Raw genomic sequence first — 18,711 nt, 5'->3', positions numbered from 1 at the left:
AGGCCTGAAATTGGTTCCACTGGGCTAAAATCAAGATTTCAATAGGGCTGCCTTCCTGCCGGGTAATGTAGGAGATCTGTTTTCTTGCCGTTTCCAGGTTCTGGAGGTTGCCTGCATTCCTTGGCTCCTGAATCTCTATCATCTTCAAAGCCAGAAATTTCCTTTTGAGTCTTTCTGAGGCTGCATCACTCTGACCTTGACTCTTCCATCTCCATCTTCATACTTAAAGGATGCTGGTGATTACGTTGGGCCCTCCCGTACAATCTAGGATACATTTTTAACCTTAAGGTCAGTTTATTAGCAACCATAATACCCCCCTTGGATATAATGTAGTATATTCATAGGTTTCAGAAATTAGGACATGGACATCTTTGGGGGAAAGGGAGGAAGCCATTATTCTGCCTACCATAGACCATAGACCATTCTGCCTACCATTATTTTACCATACGGAGGTAAAATAAATAAAAGATAACACCAAGCTTTTATAATTGAGAAACTGTAAAGACAAGGGTACACATGACAGAAATAAAGAAGCTGAAGAGGGGAAACTGATAGGGGGGCAAATCATCTGAGAAATGTCGTGCTTTAATTTGTGGTGTTCTATTCAGATGAAGTATCCCAACAGGCATCATGAAAGCTGAGGGTTAGAAATGTTGCTAGTTAGTGCTAACTCCTACTGTAGTAAGACCTTTTTCATGTTCTGATTTTTTTCTATCAGTATGTTTCCTTATATTCAACACTTTTTGGCAGTAAAACTTAAAGACAGAATATATATAAATGTCTGCTATGCGTGACAGATTTCATATTATGATTAACATGCCTTACTATTCCAGAATTTAGTTATCTTGCCTTTAAAATGATTTTCTCATGGACACATAGTGTTATATTATGTATAAGAAGCTTAAAAAAGGTTCTATGTGTTTCTTATAGTGCCAGTGTTTTAATGGTATTCTATACAACTTCAGATGAAAACTCTTCTATTTAATAGATGCAGTATTCAAAGTTGAAAGACAGTTATCTTTATAAACTAAAATAACAGCAGTTGGCTGTGATTAAAAACATTTTCAGATAGTTGCACATATCACTAACAGGTACCACTGCAAATTATTCCAAATAGCATTCCAGAGCCAGTGCCAACTTTCTATCATTTTGAGAAATTTATTTCCCTAAGTATACTGCTTCTAAAGTTTATTCTGATTCTGTGATTGGTCAATGCTGATAGGGTACAAGAAAAAACAAGATAGCAAGACTTATATGGTATGGCAATTAAAACAGCACTTTATTAACATAAGGCAAGACAAATAGACTAAGGGGAAAGAATAAATAATTCAGAAACACAAAAATCTATACAGGAAACTTGATATACAACACTTATAAATCAGTAGGGCAAGGGCTGTGGGACAAGTAGCGATTTGAGGAAAAGGGTAAAAGTATTTATCTATTTTATACAATACAAAAAATAAATTTCAGGTGGATTAACATCCATATATGACAACCAAAACCTTACAATGTTTAGAAAAAATATAGCAGAATATGCTCATATCACTAAAATTCCTGGCCATTAGGACAGAGATGGTTAAATTTAATGATACAAAAATTTAAAATTTGCATCTGACAACAGTGCTATTTAAAATTTTAAAATACAAGCCAAAATTGGGAAAGATTTTTGAAACATGTATAACTAACAGAGGATTATTATCCAGACTATATAAACAGTCCTTGCAAAGGAAAAGAAAAACATTCACAGAAGCAACACCTAAATAGCAACAAACACATGAAAAAAAAGTTTGATCTCACCATAATTCAAGAAAATAAAATTAAAATGCAATGAGATATTATTTCATTACCATCAAATTGACAAAAAATTTGAAATGATAATTTTAAATGATGATCAGGGGTTGGAGGTAATAATATTTCAATATTTCAACCACTGCCAGCAAGGATGCAATTTGGTATAAGATTTGAAAATAAGCTTATACTGTACTTTATTTAAACTGATCATAACCTATAACCTAGAAACTTCCAACTTCAGGTATATACCCCTAGATAAATATATGTAGACATGCCCACAGAAACATTTTCAAGAAATGTTTTTTTCCCAGTATTTTTTGTAGTGATGAAAATTTGGAAACAACTTATATTTTCACCACTAGAACAATAGATATTAATTGTGTTATTTTAGCACAATGGAATACTATACAGAATTTAAGTATATAAACTAGATCTACATATGTTTATATGGACAGATTTAAACTTTTAAAACACCACACAATGTGTAAAAAGCAAGCTGTGAAGTCTATTTTTTCATTATGCCATTTATGTAAAATGTAAAAAACATTCCAAATAGACTCATGTTTTATTTATAGACATACATATAATTAGTAAAAGGACAAAAATATGGACTGGGTGCAGTGATGCATGCCTGTAGTCTTAGCTCCTCAGGAGGCTGAAGTGGGAGGATTCCTGGAGCCCAGGAGTTCAAGACCAACCTGGTTTATACAGCAAGACTCCATCTGAAAAATAATAACACACATGAAAAGGACAAAAATATAGATGGAAATGATGTGCAACAACTTTATGATAGTTGCTCTTTCTAGGCAAAATGGGCAAAGTGAAGATAGGGGATTTCAACTTATTTTGTAACTTTTTGTTTCTTAAAAAAATCTGGTGCAAAATTGGCAAACATATATATTAAAGTATATACATTATATGAATATATATTTTTAGACAGAGTCTCACTCTGTCCTGCAGGCTGGAGTGAAGTGGTATGATCTCAGCTCACTGTAACCTCCGCCTCCAGGGTTCAAGTTATTCTCCTGCCTCAGGCTCCCGAATAGCTGGGATTACAGGCACGTACCAACACACTTGACTGATTTTTGTATCTTTAGTACAGATGGGGTTTTGCCATATTGGCCAGGCTGGTCTCGAACTCCTGACTTCAAGAGATCCTCCTACCTTGGCCTCCCAAAGTGTTGGGATTACAGGCATGAGCCACTGCGCCCGGCCTGGCAAACATAGTTTTAAATGTTGGAGATATTTTAATGAGTGTCTACTACATATTGCCTATGTAATTATTTAGGGTTTTAAAAATTATTCATTTTATTTATTTCCTAACAGTTCTACGGAAATATAACATATTCCATATATATTACTCAATTTGTATTGTAAAATTCAAAGGTTTTCAGGATACTCACAGAGTTGTGCGACTATCACTATGATCAATCTTACAACATTTTCATCATCCCAAAAAGAAATCACGTATCCACCAGCATTCACTTCCCAGTTTCTCCCAACCGTTCACAACCCTAGGAAACCAGCAATCTACTTTTGATCACTATAGATTGACCTGTTCTGGACACTTCATATAAATGGAATCATACATATGTAGTCTTTTGTGATTGGCTTTTGTTCACTTAGCATGGTGTTTTCAGTGTTTCATTTCTGTTGTGGCATGTATCAGCGCTTCATTCCTTTTTATGGCAAAATAATATTCCATTTTGGGGTATATTACATTTTGTTTATCCATTCATCAGTTGCTGAACATTTGGATTGTTCTACTTTTGACTGTTAGGAATAATGCTGCTATGAGCATTTGTATACAAGTTATTATGTGAACATATATTTATATTACTGAGGAATGCAATAGGTAAGTCATATGGTAATTCTATGTGCAACCTAGAGGACCTGCCAAACTGTTTTCCAAAGCAGATGTGTTGTTTTACATTCTCACGAGCAATGTGTGAGGGGTCTAAGTTCTTCACAGCCTGACCAACACTTGTTATTGTCCATCTTTTCTAATTACAGCCATCCTATTGAGCGTGAAATGGTACCTCATTGTGGTTTTGATTTGCTTTTCTCTGATGACTAACAGTGTCGAGCATTCCCTGTGCTAATTGTCTCTATCCCTTTTTAAATGTATGAAATACTTTATAATCAAAAAATAATTTAAACAACTGTTGCAAATGAAATCTTGGTATGGAGGCTAATAGCATCTAGAGCCTGTTAACATTGACTTGGGTGAGTGTTGAAAAAAGAATAATATTTTAAATACATTTTTGGACACATATTTGGCGAAAATTGCACAGACCATGAAGTGAGAAGAATACAAAATCAGTGATAAAGTAGTTAGTAGATTGTTAATGTAACTACATAAAAACACAAAGCTTCCATTCCACAATTGTGAGGAAGGAGTGTGTAAGGTTGTCAACCTCATCAATGAGTCATTATTCATAACCTTTTTTATGCAATGAAATACTAGCAGAATAGTAGAATTGGAACGCAGTGAGACAAAGAGGCTAGTGGGTGCTCTCCCCCAATAATTAAAAATAGAAAGATCAAGCCAGTTGTGGTGGTTCATGCCTCGAATCCCATTACTTTGGGAGGCCAAGGGGGAGGATTGCTTGAGTCCGGAAGTTTGAGTCAGCCTGGGCAACATAGGGAGACTCTAGCTCTGCAAAATAAAAAATTAGCTGGAGATGATGGCATATGCCTCTGGTCCCAGCTACCCAGAAGCCTGAGGCAGGAGGATCACTTGAGCCTGGGAGGTTGAGGCTGCAGTGAGCAGTGACTGTGCCACTGCACTCCAGCCTGGGTGACAGAGGGAGATTCTGTCTCAGAAAATACGCATGTATAGAGAGAGATCATAAAATCTGAAACAGAACTTCTAGTGAAAACAGTCTATTCTGTAAAAACATATTGTTTAAAAAGCAAGCACGAATCTCTATTCTAGACTGCTATAAATCAAATTTGTATAAAAGTTTGATGAAATTTGATTATTAGGTCAAGAATCAGATCAATACATTCTTTTACTCCATGAATAGGATGACCGTGCCAGGAAATCACATGATTGTGAAAGACTTATTTACAAAGAGCTGTGTTGAAGTCACAGTTGGTATGAATGGGGAGAATTAATCCAACCTTTGTTTCCTAAAATACTCTCATTTATTTCAAATACTGTACCTTGTTTAAGGGGATCATTTTGTGTGTACCTTTTTGTGTGCATGTGTAATAAAGGGGCACTAGGAAAGTGTCCATTGTGAGAAAATCAATGAGCAAGTGAAAAGAAAGATCCACTTCCTCTAGCAGCCATCTAGGAAGCCACAAGCAAGATATCTGTATTTTAGACATTTGAACATGCTGTAAGAATGATCAATTTAGTTAATATAATACATGAAAGAATCAGCAATAACGTCAATGACTGCAGCTGAAGAAGGAAGATAAAATATTGTCAGAATGTTTAAGTCCTTTATGCCCTCCTCACTAATTTCAATTTTGGTTAAGTTAATTTGCAAATTAAAGGAAGAATCAGCCTCCAGGATACATGACTTCTCACAAAAGAAACAGCACATGCAAATCTCTGAGGACTACAGCAGCTACTATGCGTGATCAAGAGAATTACCAGTCATTCATTCACTCAGCAAATATTATTGCATCCTACCATGGGCCAGGCACGCTAGGAGCACATTATGCAAAAAGGAAGCAGATATGTACACATAGCATAACAATATGGAGTGATCAATTCTAAAGTATACATTTTCTAGCTAGGTGCGGTGGCTCACACCTGTAATCCCAGCACTTTGGGAGGCGGAGGTGGGTGGATCACCTGAGGTCAGGAGTTCGAGACCAGCCTGGCCAACATAGTGAAACCCTGTCTCTACTAAAAATACAAAAAGTTAGCTGGGCGTGGTGGCAAGCACCTGTAATCCCAGCTACCAGGGAGGCTGAGACAGGGGAATTGCTTGAACCTGGGAGGCAGAGGTTGCAGTGAGCCAAGATCACGCCATTGCACTCTAGCTTGGGCAGGAAGAGCAAAACTCCATCTCAATAAATAAATAAATAAATAATAAATAAATAAATAAAGTATATGTTTTCTTAGGATTTTAATAGGAAACTGAAGAGGTCACATAAGTTGCATTCTAGTCACAAAGGCTCTTTTAAAAAGGAACTTTTGAGTTGAGCTGCAAAGAATGAGTTTTAGGGGCAGAACCAGTTTGGGGAAAAGAATTAGACACAGAGAAAGCATCGTGTGTTCAAAGGCAAAAGAGGACAAAAGCCCACATTTGGAGAAACGCTCATAATTTAGTACATTTGAATTTGAGGGCCTCTGTGTGGGGTCAGAAGGCTGGTGAGAGAGGACATTAGCAATGGGCTGTTCATGAATTGCCTTGTTTGTGGGATGATCAGGATCTTGAACTTCCTTTTGAAGACAGTAGGGAGGCACAGAAGATCTTAAAGCAGGGCGTCAGTACGATGAATGTGATTCAGAGGTCTAAGCCTCAATGGTCTGCAACTAAAAATAAGATCACATTTACTTTCAATGATCAATGTATGTTGAGCCATTTATTAATCTGTTGAATCCATCCTTCTGTACTTTGTATCTGTTGGGCTGCTCTGTTGCCTCTGACCCTCATGAAACATCAGCCTTGCTGGGCACAGTTACCTGCCCTTGTTCACTGCTTTTGTTACCTCCACACTGGTCCAGGAGAAGCTGTACCGCTCTGTGCTCTTTTGCTTTGTTGAAAGCAAGGCCGCAGGCTTGTTCCCATTTTTTTTTTTTAACTCGTCATAGAAGAAGTGAGATCAGACTGTATTGGTAACTATGGAGAGGGGATACAACCCTGAGAATTAACTACAACTTTCACACCAATCCCTGTTCTTGTCCCCCATTTCTGATCAGGCAGACACCTTGACTAGATCTATGTGTCAGGGGCAGCTCCTCAATTCCCACAAAGCCATTCAGGTGTGTCCTTTACTGGGAGACAAAAATCAACCACTTTCTGGCCCAAGAGAAAGGAAGCATCTCTTCCCTCCTATGTCCATCTAGTGTCAGCTGTCCAATCCTCATTGTGAGCCTGAGATTTAGTTAGTGGATAGGTGATCGACAGGGGAAGCATGTTCCCGTCAGGGAAAAGACCATTCCCACCTGTTGCTCTTATGATCCCAAGAGCAAGATCACAAAATTTCATCTCATCCAACTACCAAAATTACTATAAAGCTTGGTTCTGATATGATTCCTAATTTCTCCTCGTAAGAGACTGGAGAAACATGGTCAAACATGGGTAAGAAATTGTCTCTTTGTATGTAATAGATAAGAGCTTGGGCTCCCAAGTCAGAATTTAAGATGTGATTCTGTCACTTACTAGACTATGTGACCTTGATAAATTAAGTTGATCAACCCTTCTTAGACACAGGTTCATCATCTACAAAATGAGATAAATAATAATATCTACATTCAACATTACTGTGAAGATAGAAAGATAAGATTGTAGAGCTGCAACACAGTGCCTGTCATGTCATAAGCAATAAATAGTAGTGATTATTATTACTATTATTATATATAATTTTGGTTCTTCCTTTTCTGGGTTATTTTATGTGTTTCACATTGTTCTGCATTATTATTTTGCTAATATCAAAGCTTTCATATAATAACAAATGATTTTTAGTCTTTTCTGCCTCTACAATTATTCTAATACCAATTATTTTACTTTTTTTCTAATGCACGTTTTCTGAAAATTTTTGGCTTTAATTGTTACCTAGGAAAGCATCTGATATTAAGTACTAAAACCTGATAGACTGTTTTTTTGAATTGTGACTGGATTTCAAATGTTACTTCTTCTGGATGTTTGAACTTGAAGCCTTTTCTCCGTCAGAGTATAATGTGGTTCTTACTCTTGCAACGTAATTTCGGAAATTAATAAGCATTTTATAATTAATGTAGTTTATCTTCATATTTTTCTTTCATTCATTCTACACAGCTAAATTTATAGGTTTTGTAGAGGGTAATGCCACTAGATGCTGCTAGTAAGTAAGTCATGTTTCCTGTCTTTAAAGAATTGTAATTATCAGCCAGGTGGGGTGGCTTATGTCTGTAATCCCAGCACTTTTGGAGGCCGAGGGGGTTCGATCACTTTGAGGTCAGAAGTTCGAGACCAGACTGGTCAACATGGTGAAACCCTGTCTCTACTATAAATACAAAAATTAGTTGGGTGTGGTGGTGTGCACCTGTAGTCCCAGCTACTCGGGAAGCTGAGGCAGGAGAATCACTTGAACCCGGGAGGCGGAGGTTGCAGTGAGCCGAGATCATGCTACTACACTCCAGCCTGGGTGACGGAGTAAGACCCTGTTTCAAAAAAAAAAAAAAAAGAATTGTAATTTTCTACAGAAGACAGACATGCAAAAGATAATAGAAATACAATCTTGTCAGTGCAATAATAAAAGTCATGTTTGATTTAGGCACACTTAGCAGCACAGTGTAGGGAGTGGTAATTGTGTAGCTGGCAATAGAGGTGGAAGGGTAACAGAAAGCTTCAAAGAGAAGGTCATGTTTACATTAGATCTTGGCAGAGACACTCTGTATACCAATAGAGGGAAGTCATTCCATTTAGAAAGAATGTGCGTGCATTTATGTATATATACATACATATTACATGTATGTATGTATGTATGTGATGTGCGTGCACTTATATATGTATACATTATATGTATATATGTGATATGTGTTTATGTGTGTATGCATGCATGAAGGTATAGCAGCAGGAAACAATATGATGGATCTTTAAGGAAATTGGAGGGAGATGATAATAGAGAGGAAGACATATCATGGAGAGTTTATTCTATCTGATGACAGAGATTGGACCCTGCTCTGTAAACAATGAAGGATGATGTTTTACATATGGTTGTCACATTATCTTATTTGTATTTTGGAGACAGTCAGTCTGGAAGCAGTTTGAGAGATGGCTTAGAGTGAAACTAGATGTGGTTTGACCTGTAAGGAGACCTTTGTAACAACCTAGGGAATAAATGCAAAAAGCCTGAAATATGTTGTGGTCGTGAGGATAAAAAGGATGGGGCAAGCATGAACATATTTTGAGAAGGAATTGATAGGACTTAGTGACCTAGTAAATATGGGTGAAGAGTAGCAACTCTTAATTAATGATTTTGGAAGAAGGATGATGATTTTAATCTGGGGCTGATGAGTTGGAGATTCCTGTAGGATATACAGACAGTAATGTGGCTTATATGTGTGGAACTCAGTAAAGAAGTTTGGATTAGAGAAAAAAGTCTTGAGAACTATGATCAGGAAATGTAGAATTATAATAGAAGACCAGGAGGAACACTCTGCAGAACACCAACACTCTCCAGGGAGAAGGAGGACAGAGACCATCGGAGACTATGAAGCCATTGAATAGACAAAATAAAGCTCAGGTGAAAAACCCCAGAGGCATAGCACCATCAAAACATTCAGTGAGGAAGTAGTCTCCTAACAGCACCAGAAACTCTGAATAACTTATCCTTGGAAGGAAAGACACTAGCAATCCCTACTCATTTTTTTCTTATTCTTTCATTTTATTGTTTTGACTGTTCAAGCCTAATCTTGCACATTGTTGTTGGACAATAACTGACAAACAATATTAATGATGCCTGTGAAACTAGAGAACATAGAGTTTTCTCACAAATCAAAGAAATAAAATGGAATTCCCCTCTTCAACAAATAGAAGAAAATGCCATAAGATTTGTCATTTACTGTGTCATGAACTCTTTCAATTTTATTAAATCTGAGAACATCATCCTCATAAAAACAAAAAATTAATTGAAAACGACCTCACTATGCCTTATATTGAGTTAGTACTATTCTCTCACTACATAATAAAATTTTTCATTTATCATCAGAAGTGATCTGCTGTGTTCCATTTAACGCTACACAGAAAATTTTTCTATTCTTGTTTACTTTTTACTACATTATCAAAGTGCAATTTAAGAATATTCAACAGAAAGAGAATTAAAATACTGCCTTTTAAAATAAAAAATGGTTTACCCAATAAAAATATTTAATCAAAATTTTAAAATATAGCAAGGAACATTTCTTACTTTGTTTTTATTACCATAATAAATATAACACCAATATTGTATCCTGGTGACACATTTGTTCTGACCAGTTTTCTGAGTAGAAAAGCATTAGTTATACATGAAACTTGAATCCTGACTCAAGTTTGAGTAATCCTGATTCAAGTATAACTTTGGACCTTACAACTCTGCTATATTTTTATTGTGGTTAAGTAAACCACAATAAAACTCTGCCATATTTTTATTGTGATATAAAAATAAATAAACTTTTTAAACTCTGTGATATTTTTATATTGGTTTTATTTACAAAGCAGGTCATTTTCACAGTTTGACAGTATTATATAATAAAGAAGAAAAATTTTCCATGGGAATGAACCTTGAACATAAAAAAGAATCCTCTTTCCAGTCTATAGAGATTAAAGATGGTGACATTTAGTTTTCATCCTCTTATCAAAAGAGGGAATTTATGTCCATTTGCTTTAAATCCAGGCAGAGTCTGTGTGACTGCTTGACCATTAGCATATAGCAGGATTGATGCTAAGCTGAAGCTCTGGGCCCAATTCCTAAAATACTGATAGTTTCAACTTCCCATTGGAATATTTTTTTCTGGAACCCAACTGCCATGTTGTGAGGAAGTTCAAGCAATCTCCTGGGGAGGTCCACATGGAGAAACTCATGTGGGAAGGAGCCAAGGTACCCATCAGTATCTCTGTCTCTCTCTCTCTCTCTCTCTCTCTCTTTCTCACTCCAACTTGTAAAGATAAAAGAAGAGGACAGCCATCTGTCCAGGAAGAGGGCCTTTACCAAGAACCCAATTGAGCTAGCACCCTGATCTCAGACTTCCAGTCTCCAGAGTTGTAGAGAAAGAAATGCTTGTTGTTTAGGCCACCTATTCTGTGGTATCTTTGTTAAAGCAGACACTAGCTATGTAAGTGAACTAACTTGCAAGTGGATTCTGTCCCAGAAAACTGCCTCAACCGATGCCATGGGAAAACAGAAACTTACCATCCCAACACAGCCATTCCAAAATTCTAAATTTATGAGCAAAATAAATGATAACTATTTTGTTTAAAATGTTATTTTAAGTTGAGGGGTACACATGCAGGTTTTTTACCTAGGTGAGCTTGTGTCATGGGAGTTTGTCATACACATTATTTCATCACCCAGGTGGTAAGCCTAGTAGATATTAGTCACTTTTTCCTGATTCTCTCTGTCCTCCCTCCATCCACCCTCCTACAGGTCCTAGCATGTGTGGTTTTCCTGTGTGTCCCTATGTGTTCTCATATTTAGCTCCCACTTATGAGTAAGAACAAGTGATATTTGGTTTTCTGTTCCTACATTAGTTCACTGAGGATAATGGCCTCCAGTTCCACCCATGTCCCTGCAAAGGACATGATCTCGTTCTTTATTATGGCTGCATAGTATTCCATGGTGCATATGTACCACATTTTCTGCATGTAGTCTATCATTGATAAACATTTAGGTTAAGCCTTTGCTATTGTGAATAGTGTTGTAATGAACATATGCATGAATATATGTTTATAATAAAATGATTTATATTCCTTTGGGTATATACCCAGCAATGGGATTGCTGGGTTGAATGGTATTTCTCTCTTGAGGTCTTCGAGGGATCACCACACTGTTTTCCACAATGGTTGAACTAATTTACACTCCCACCAATAGTGTATAAGCATTCCTTTTTCTCCACAACCTCACCAGTATCTAGAAAACTGTGGTTTTAAGTTAGTAAGCTTTGGGTGGTTTGTTGTAGAATAATAGATGACTGAAGTATAATTTCAGAAATATCGCAGTAAAGCCAGGCATAGTAGCTCGTGCCTGTAACCATGAGCTACCACACCTAGTGAAGGCAGGAGAATTGCTTGAGCCCAGGAATTTCAGACAAGCCCTGGCACCATAACTCCATCACTATAAAAAATTTAAGAATTTAGTTGAATGTGGTGGCATGCACCTATAGCCCCAGCTACTGCGGAGGCTAAGGCAAGAGGACTGCTTGAGTCTGGGAGGTTAAAGCTGCAGCAAGCCCTGGTTCACCCTGGTTGCAGCAGGGTGCTCCAGCCTGGGTGACAGAGAGAGACCCTGTCTCAAAGAAAGAGAGAAAAAAGAGAGAATACAAAAATTAGCCAGGCATGGTGGTGGGCACCTGTAATCCCAGTTACTCGGGAGGCTGAGGCAGATAATTGCTTGAACTCGAGAGGCGGAGGTTGCAGTGAGCCAAGATTGTGCCACTAAACTCCAGCCTGGGTGACCGAGCGAGACTCCGTCTCAAAAAAAGAAAAAAGGAAAAGAACGAGAGAAAGAAAGAGAGAGAAAGAAAGAAAGAGAAAGAGAGAGAGAAAGAGAAAGAAAAAAAAGAAAGAAAGAAAAGAAAGAGAAAGAAACAGAAAGACAGATTTTTGCAGTATAAATAAAGAAGCCCTTAAATAAAACATTCATATTGCAATTTCAATAGTCACATGATATAAAAACAAGGATTTTCTATTTTCTTAAATGGTTAAAACAATTTTCTCACACTACACATAGTATATAAACATACTACTTTAATGTTTGTTCTGAGTGAAGTGGAAAGTTGTATTCCAGCAAAATATGAGAAGTGTAAGGAATTAACACAGTAAATTCAAACAGAGAGTTACTCTGACAGGTACAATATTTTCAAATATGCTAGCCATATTAATTTAATTCCACTAGCCATGAACTTTTCTATGATATTTCAGTAATAATTTCACATGGGTTAGTTTTCATTCACTAGTTCCTAGCTGAAACCAACTGACTCAGCAAAATTTTAGAATCACAGATTGGGCCAAATGACAAAGACATTAAACAAGGCTTCACCTTGGCTGGGCACAGTGGCTCACATCTGTAATCCTAGCACTTTGGGAGGACAAGGCTGATGTATTACTTGAGCTCAGAAGTTCAAGACTAGTCTGGGCAACATGGCAATACCCCATCTCAACAAAAAATTAGCTGGGCATGGTGGCACATGCCTATAGTCCCACCTACTGGTGAGGCTGAGGTGGAAGGATCACCTGAGCCTGGGAGGTCGAGGCTATAGTGAGCTTTGATGGAGACACTGCACTCCAGCCTGGGCAACAGAGTGAAACCCTGTCTCAAAACCAAAAAACAAAACAAAACAAAACTAAACTAAACAATGAAAAAACAAAAAACTTTACCTTAATCAATCACTATTTCTATCTGTAGAATGCTTATTGTTTCTTGGCCACTAAAATAAGATTAATATACCTTTGTGGGACTAAATTTTGACCATGGCTGACAAATAGAAAATATCCTAATAACTGTATGTAAAGCAATAATTTAGAAGTTCCATTATCAATGCAAACATATTGCTTATTTCCACTGGAGTCTTGGGAGACAGTGAAGAGGCATTGTGTGTGATGGTTACTACGTTATGGCAGTCCTCTTCTCCTTCATCATCTACAGCTCTAGGCATGGGTATGTGAACCATGTCTAGCCAAAAAGACCTGGGAAAGTTAGCTGGGGACATTTGGAAAAGATTTCCTCCCATGTAACAGAGAGACGCCCTTAAAGAGAGTACCTCCTTTCTTCATGATTTTATTATACATATATATGAAGATGTGTCATACATGATTCTAGAGAAAGTCCCCTAGTCATCCCACAATCACAAAATTGGCAGAAGGGAATAATGGAAAGAACCTGTGTCTTTTATGACATTGTTGAATCATTTCCCTTATTCTTCAACTGCCTGCCTCCAGACTTCTTTTTGAGTGAAATAACTAAATGTCTCACTATTGTTTAACCAAGTTGTAATAGAGTATTTTGATTCTTACAGCCAGAAGCAATTTTAATTGATTCAATAGTGCTATAAACTGCCTACACAATGCCTGAAAAAATAGCACATGTTCAAATACTTTGGTTATTATTTCTGTAAGTAAAATACAAGGTAAAATATAAAGATTAATATGTCAAAATCATCATTGATTCTGCTAGCTGCTCGTAATCCTTCCCTACTCTGATTACTCAAAATACTTTGTCCTTTTATGACAATGATCTTACACATTTACATTTCAATCATTTGTGAACATGATTTATATTACCTTATAAATTCTAATCTCTCTTTTGTGCCTTCTATACAGTATGTATTCAATAACTATTTAACTGAATTAATGATTAAGTCATTGTATTTATTTATTTATTTTATCTTTTTATTTTTTTGAGATGGAGTCTTGCTCTGTCACCCAGGCTGGAGTGCAGTGGTGTGACAGCTCACTGCAGCCTCCACCTCCTGGGTTCAGCGATTCTCCTGCCTCAGCCTCTTGAGTAGCAGGGATTACAGGTGCCCGCCACCACTCCTGGCTAATTTTTATATTTTTAGTAGAGACAGGGTTTCAACGTGTTGGTCAGGTTAGTTTCGAACTCCTGACTGCAAGTGATCCGCCCACCTCGGCCTCCCAAAGTGCTAGGATTACAGGAGTAAGCCACCATGCTGAGCCATAAATCAATGTATTTAAATTGCATTGTTAGCCAGGTGTGGTGGCTCATACCTGTAATCCCAGTGATTTGGGAGACTGAGGCAGGAGGATCACTTGTGGCCAGAAGTTCAAGACCAGCCTAGGAAACTTAGTGAGACCCCGTCTCTAAGAAATAAAAATACTTACCCAGGTGTGGTGGTGCACCTGCAGTCCCACTTACTCAGGAGGCTGAGGTGAGAGAATCTCTTCAGCCTAGGAGTTTGAGGCTGCAGTGATCTATAATTGGACCACTGCACTCCAGCCTGGGTGATAGAGCAAGACCCTGTATCTGAAAAAAAAAAAAAAATACATATATTACAGAAGCGTGCAAAAAGCAGACATCATAATTTCCAAGGACTGTACCCTTGTTTGTGTGTGTATGTGTAAAATTTAACAGATTTACATAATAATTAATGAGTTTGCTGGTAATTGTCTTTCTCTTTTCACTTTTAGACCCTACCATTGAATTTAATTCTGATACTGGCTTCAACATGGAAGTTACATAAGAAAATTTGAAGTCATTGTATATTTCAGCTAGGATTCTTCTTAGGAAATAGAGGTCAGCCTAGTGCAGTGAAGTCTGATTGGAGGTGGACAATGAGGATCCTGCCAAGGTGCTGTCCTTAGCTTCTGTTCAGCCTAATGTAAGTTCATTCCTTTTGATTACAGTCATTTCAATGACTTTTTTTGCCCATAAAATTATGACCAGATAATTCTTACAGACTCTTCTAGCTTTTCAATGTTGGGGAAGAAAGATTGCCTAATAAGCAACTTTTCAATCTCTGAAGCTTAAGTATTATGAAGCAATAAGACCCAAGATTTGATGAAGGAAAAACCAGAATTTAGTATGGCTGAAGATAGGTGGGGATACAGACCATGGCTGGTAGGCCCTGGATGCTGGAGGGAGTGTCCATTGTAGAAGCTTCTGAGGTTGGTTGGAAGGATAAGTCAAAGGGTTTGGGCACTAAAAGTTAGGTAGTAAGGGGAAAGGGAAGATGTACTGAAAATCTGCTCTATTTTAAAGTTTTTCCTGGGACCAGCCATGATAGAGGAAAATGGGAAAGAAAAGTGTTTGTATGATTTATGTTTGTTTTTCATGTTATTCCAAGAGCCTGTCTTTGGAACTAAATAATTTGTAACTTTCTACCCATGTAAATTTGTATTAATTATTTCTCTCTTTCCCAGAGTTTCTATTTCATTAAGAGTAAAATGGGAATAATAATGTCTACTGTACAGAATTCTTGAGATCACATCACATAGCATATAATCTATGCTTAGCACAGTGCCTGGGACATCAAATCCCTGCCAAGCAAGTGTTCGAGTTATTTAATAAATGGTAAATGAGTATCTGCCAGATTCTCTGCTTTAGGCACTGGTAATACAAAGGTGAACAAGATGTGGGCTGCATTCTACAGTATGAATGAAAAAAAAGTGTGCTTATTAGAAATGGGACTGACCAAATTTAGAATCTAAAGAAATATTCAAAGCAGATTCTTGGTGTTTAGAAACTTAGGTATAATGTAAAATGAAGACACATACAAAAGGTTGGGAAATATTTATAAAGGAAAGTACGTATTGAACTTTAATACACAATAGTTTTGTTCTGTTCTACTTAGAATTTGACTTTCAAACATTTGCATTTCTGGATCATAGTGGAAATGGGAATATGATCTGCTGGAAGACTTTGTGAAGAATGAAAGGGAAAAGCTGAGTATTTGAAAAAGTCAAGGAGTTAAAAACATAAATGGAATGAAAATGTAGAGGTTTTAAATCCAAACAGGGTTAGGATAAAGATCACAAAGTGAAATCGTGAGGTATAGTGAGGCAGAAAAAAGAAATATTGTATTGTTTGGCAGTTGATTATAAAAAACATAAAAATCATCTTTTAAAATTATGTAAACATTAAATGAACAAACAACAATGACAACAAAACAGTGGCTAGAGGTTAACTAGGAAGAAATGGCTGAAGTAGACACTACAGAAGGCTAAAAGTGAGATAATGTAAAATACTTTGCATGCTATACAGGAGTCATGAAAGGGAAGAGGTTTAAATATGTGCTGGGCATGCTCATATCCTACCAGGGTGTCTTTTAAGTTAAGTCAATGAAAAAGCTGAGAAAATGACAGGAACATAAATGGTCTACCACCAGTAGTTATTTACACTAAGAGGATTGGGAATGTTTTCCTGTTTGCACTATATTCCCTTCCAAGAGCCTATGTGTATACATGTCTGTATGCATATTTTAGAAAGAAGAAGAATCTATATTATACCATTAGTCCAAGGCCATGTCTAAAATGTTTTGGTAATATGGATTAGTTAAGATAAATATTATTGTTTTCATTTATGTCACAGACCTATGTGTTTTCTTAGCAAATCAATTTTTGAGCCAGAGCAGATCAGAAAGGAAGCAGTTGTTTAGAGTTTCAAAACATCTGGAAAGTTATTCTGGCAATAGAGTCAAATCCACTAGCAAAACAGATGTTTTCCACTGTGGCGGGAAAATGCAACTTTCTTATATGTATTGCATATGGTTCAAATCCATTTCAGAAATAACACTCCACCTCTTAAAGGGCCTTGGGACCACAGTGCTCTCATGGATTCTGCCAATATAAGCATGGCCAAGGCCATTTAGGTGTTCAAATGGCAATGTTTTATAATAATCTTTTAATCTTGTGTTTTATGAAACAAAAGAAAAAAGTTTAAAAAGTCTAGGTTGCCTCTCCAAGCCCTCAGGTGAAAAGTTAGAGTTGGATTAAAGCCAATTGGTAACCTTCGGCAGGCCTTCTGGGAGCTAGGAGTGAGGAAGGACAGGAGGTCAGGAGAGAGAACTGCAGCCTGAGAGTTCTGGCTTTTTCTACCAGAAAAAGCAAAGAGAAGCTTCTTCCCACTAAACATTTGGAAAGAGTATCAGAAACTCTAGGAGACAAGACTTGTCAAAAACTCAAAAACTGTTGTGATTGGGAATAGAGGAAATTGATTCATTCAAAAACTCATTTAGGGAAAATGTTTCCTTTTACAGAAGACTTTCACATTCTCACATACAGAAGAATTTTAACTATTAGATGGTATAAAGCACATATTCTAGGTTTTTTTTAGCCCTTGTAAAACTAGAAGTAAATTTTTGATAAAAAGCATTTGCATCGGTCATTTGCCAATTAATTATTTTAAACTAAAATGTTCCATAGCCTAAAAATTGAAGATTTTCCAATGGAAAATTTTCCTGGTTTAAAAATGAGATTTTCAGCATTCTTGACTAAGTAAGAAAAAAAAAATAAGGAGAAATAGAAAAAGGAATGGCTTTTTAATTGTATTAAATGATGTAAAAATATGTTTTACCAAGAGTAAGATGGAGGAAACTATACTTGATTAAGCTAATTACATAGTTTGGAATCATCAGGGTGGTCAATATTTGAAAACATTGCTCAATTATATAGAGAAGTACTTAGATTGGCCCAGATGCTGAGTATTCTAAAATATTTTATAGTTTCAAAAGCCCATCCTGTAAAGATAAAGGGTGCAAATCATTATTTCGAGTTAGAGACATTGAGATTTCTGCTATTATTTCTAGAGAAGGATTGCCTGCTGTCACAAAATGTTTTCGATCTCTTTATAATGAGGTGCCACTGTGGTATAGGCTACAGTACCGACAAGAGACTATTTGTGCTCTGTTCATCTCAGCTTGGTACGTATGCCTGCCAAAATACGGTAACTACTATTATGAATGCTGGGATTTGGATTTACATGTGTCAGGGAAAATGTGAATTAAGTCAATTATTGATACTAGGCACATCTCATTTCCAACTTATTAACATTATAACCTGATCCTCTTATGATATCATCACCATTTCTGTTTACCCTTATTCTTGTCTGAAGCTAGCTCATCAGGAATTTCAGAGAGAACGCCTTTGAACCTGAAACACTTTAATTATCACCTGGCTCTAGGGAATTGTGAGCTAGAAAGATACCATACTTTAGAGAAAAATATAAAGATCTTTCTATGAAAATTATTTGCATTTGTCTGAGAGATAATGCTATTCATCCATTGTATGGAGGAGTGCCCAGAATAGAAATGAGCAAGGAGCAAAGATTTGCTAAGTGAATAGCTCTCTAATTCCTTTTGAGACATGTCTTCTAAGTGTAATGTTACTTTGTTTGAAGTATAGTGAATTTCCAAAACTGGGTATATGCCAGTTTTGGTAGGTGCCAAAACACATCTGAAAGCTGGAAAAAATGAGTTCTATATTTTTTGCAGTCATCTCTCCCCTTCTTATAGCCCTACTAGGGGATAATTGAAAACTGACGTATGGGTAGGAAAAGGAGCAACTGGAGATGGAAAAGTGCAAAAAGTATGAAAAAAATAGG

This window comes from Papio anubis, chromosome 9, assembly GCF_008728515.1.
Source record: "Papio anubis isolate 15944 chromosome 9, Panubis1.0, whole genome shotgun sequence".
Lineage (NCBI taxonomy): Eukaryota > Metazoa > Chordata > Mammalia > Primates > Cercopithecidae > Papio > Papio anubis.
Note: the sequence above shows the minus strand (reverse complement) of the source record.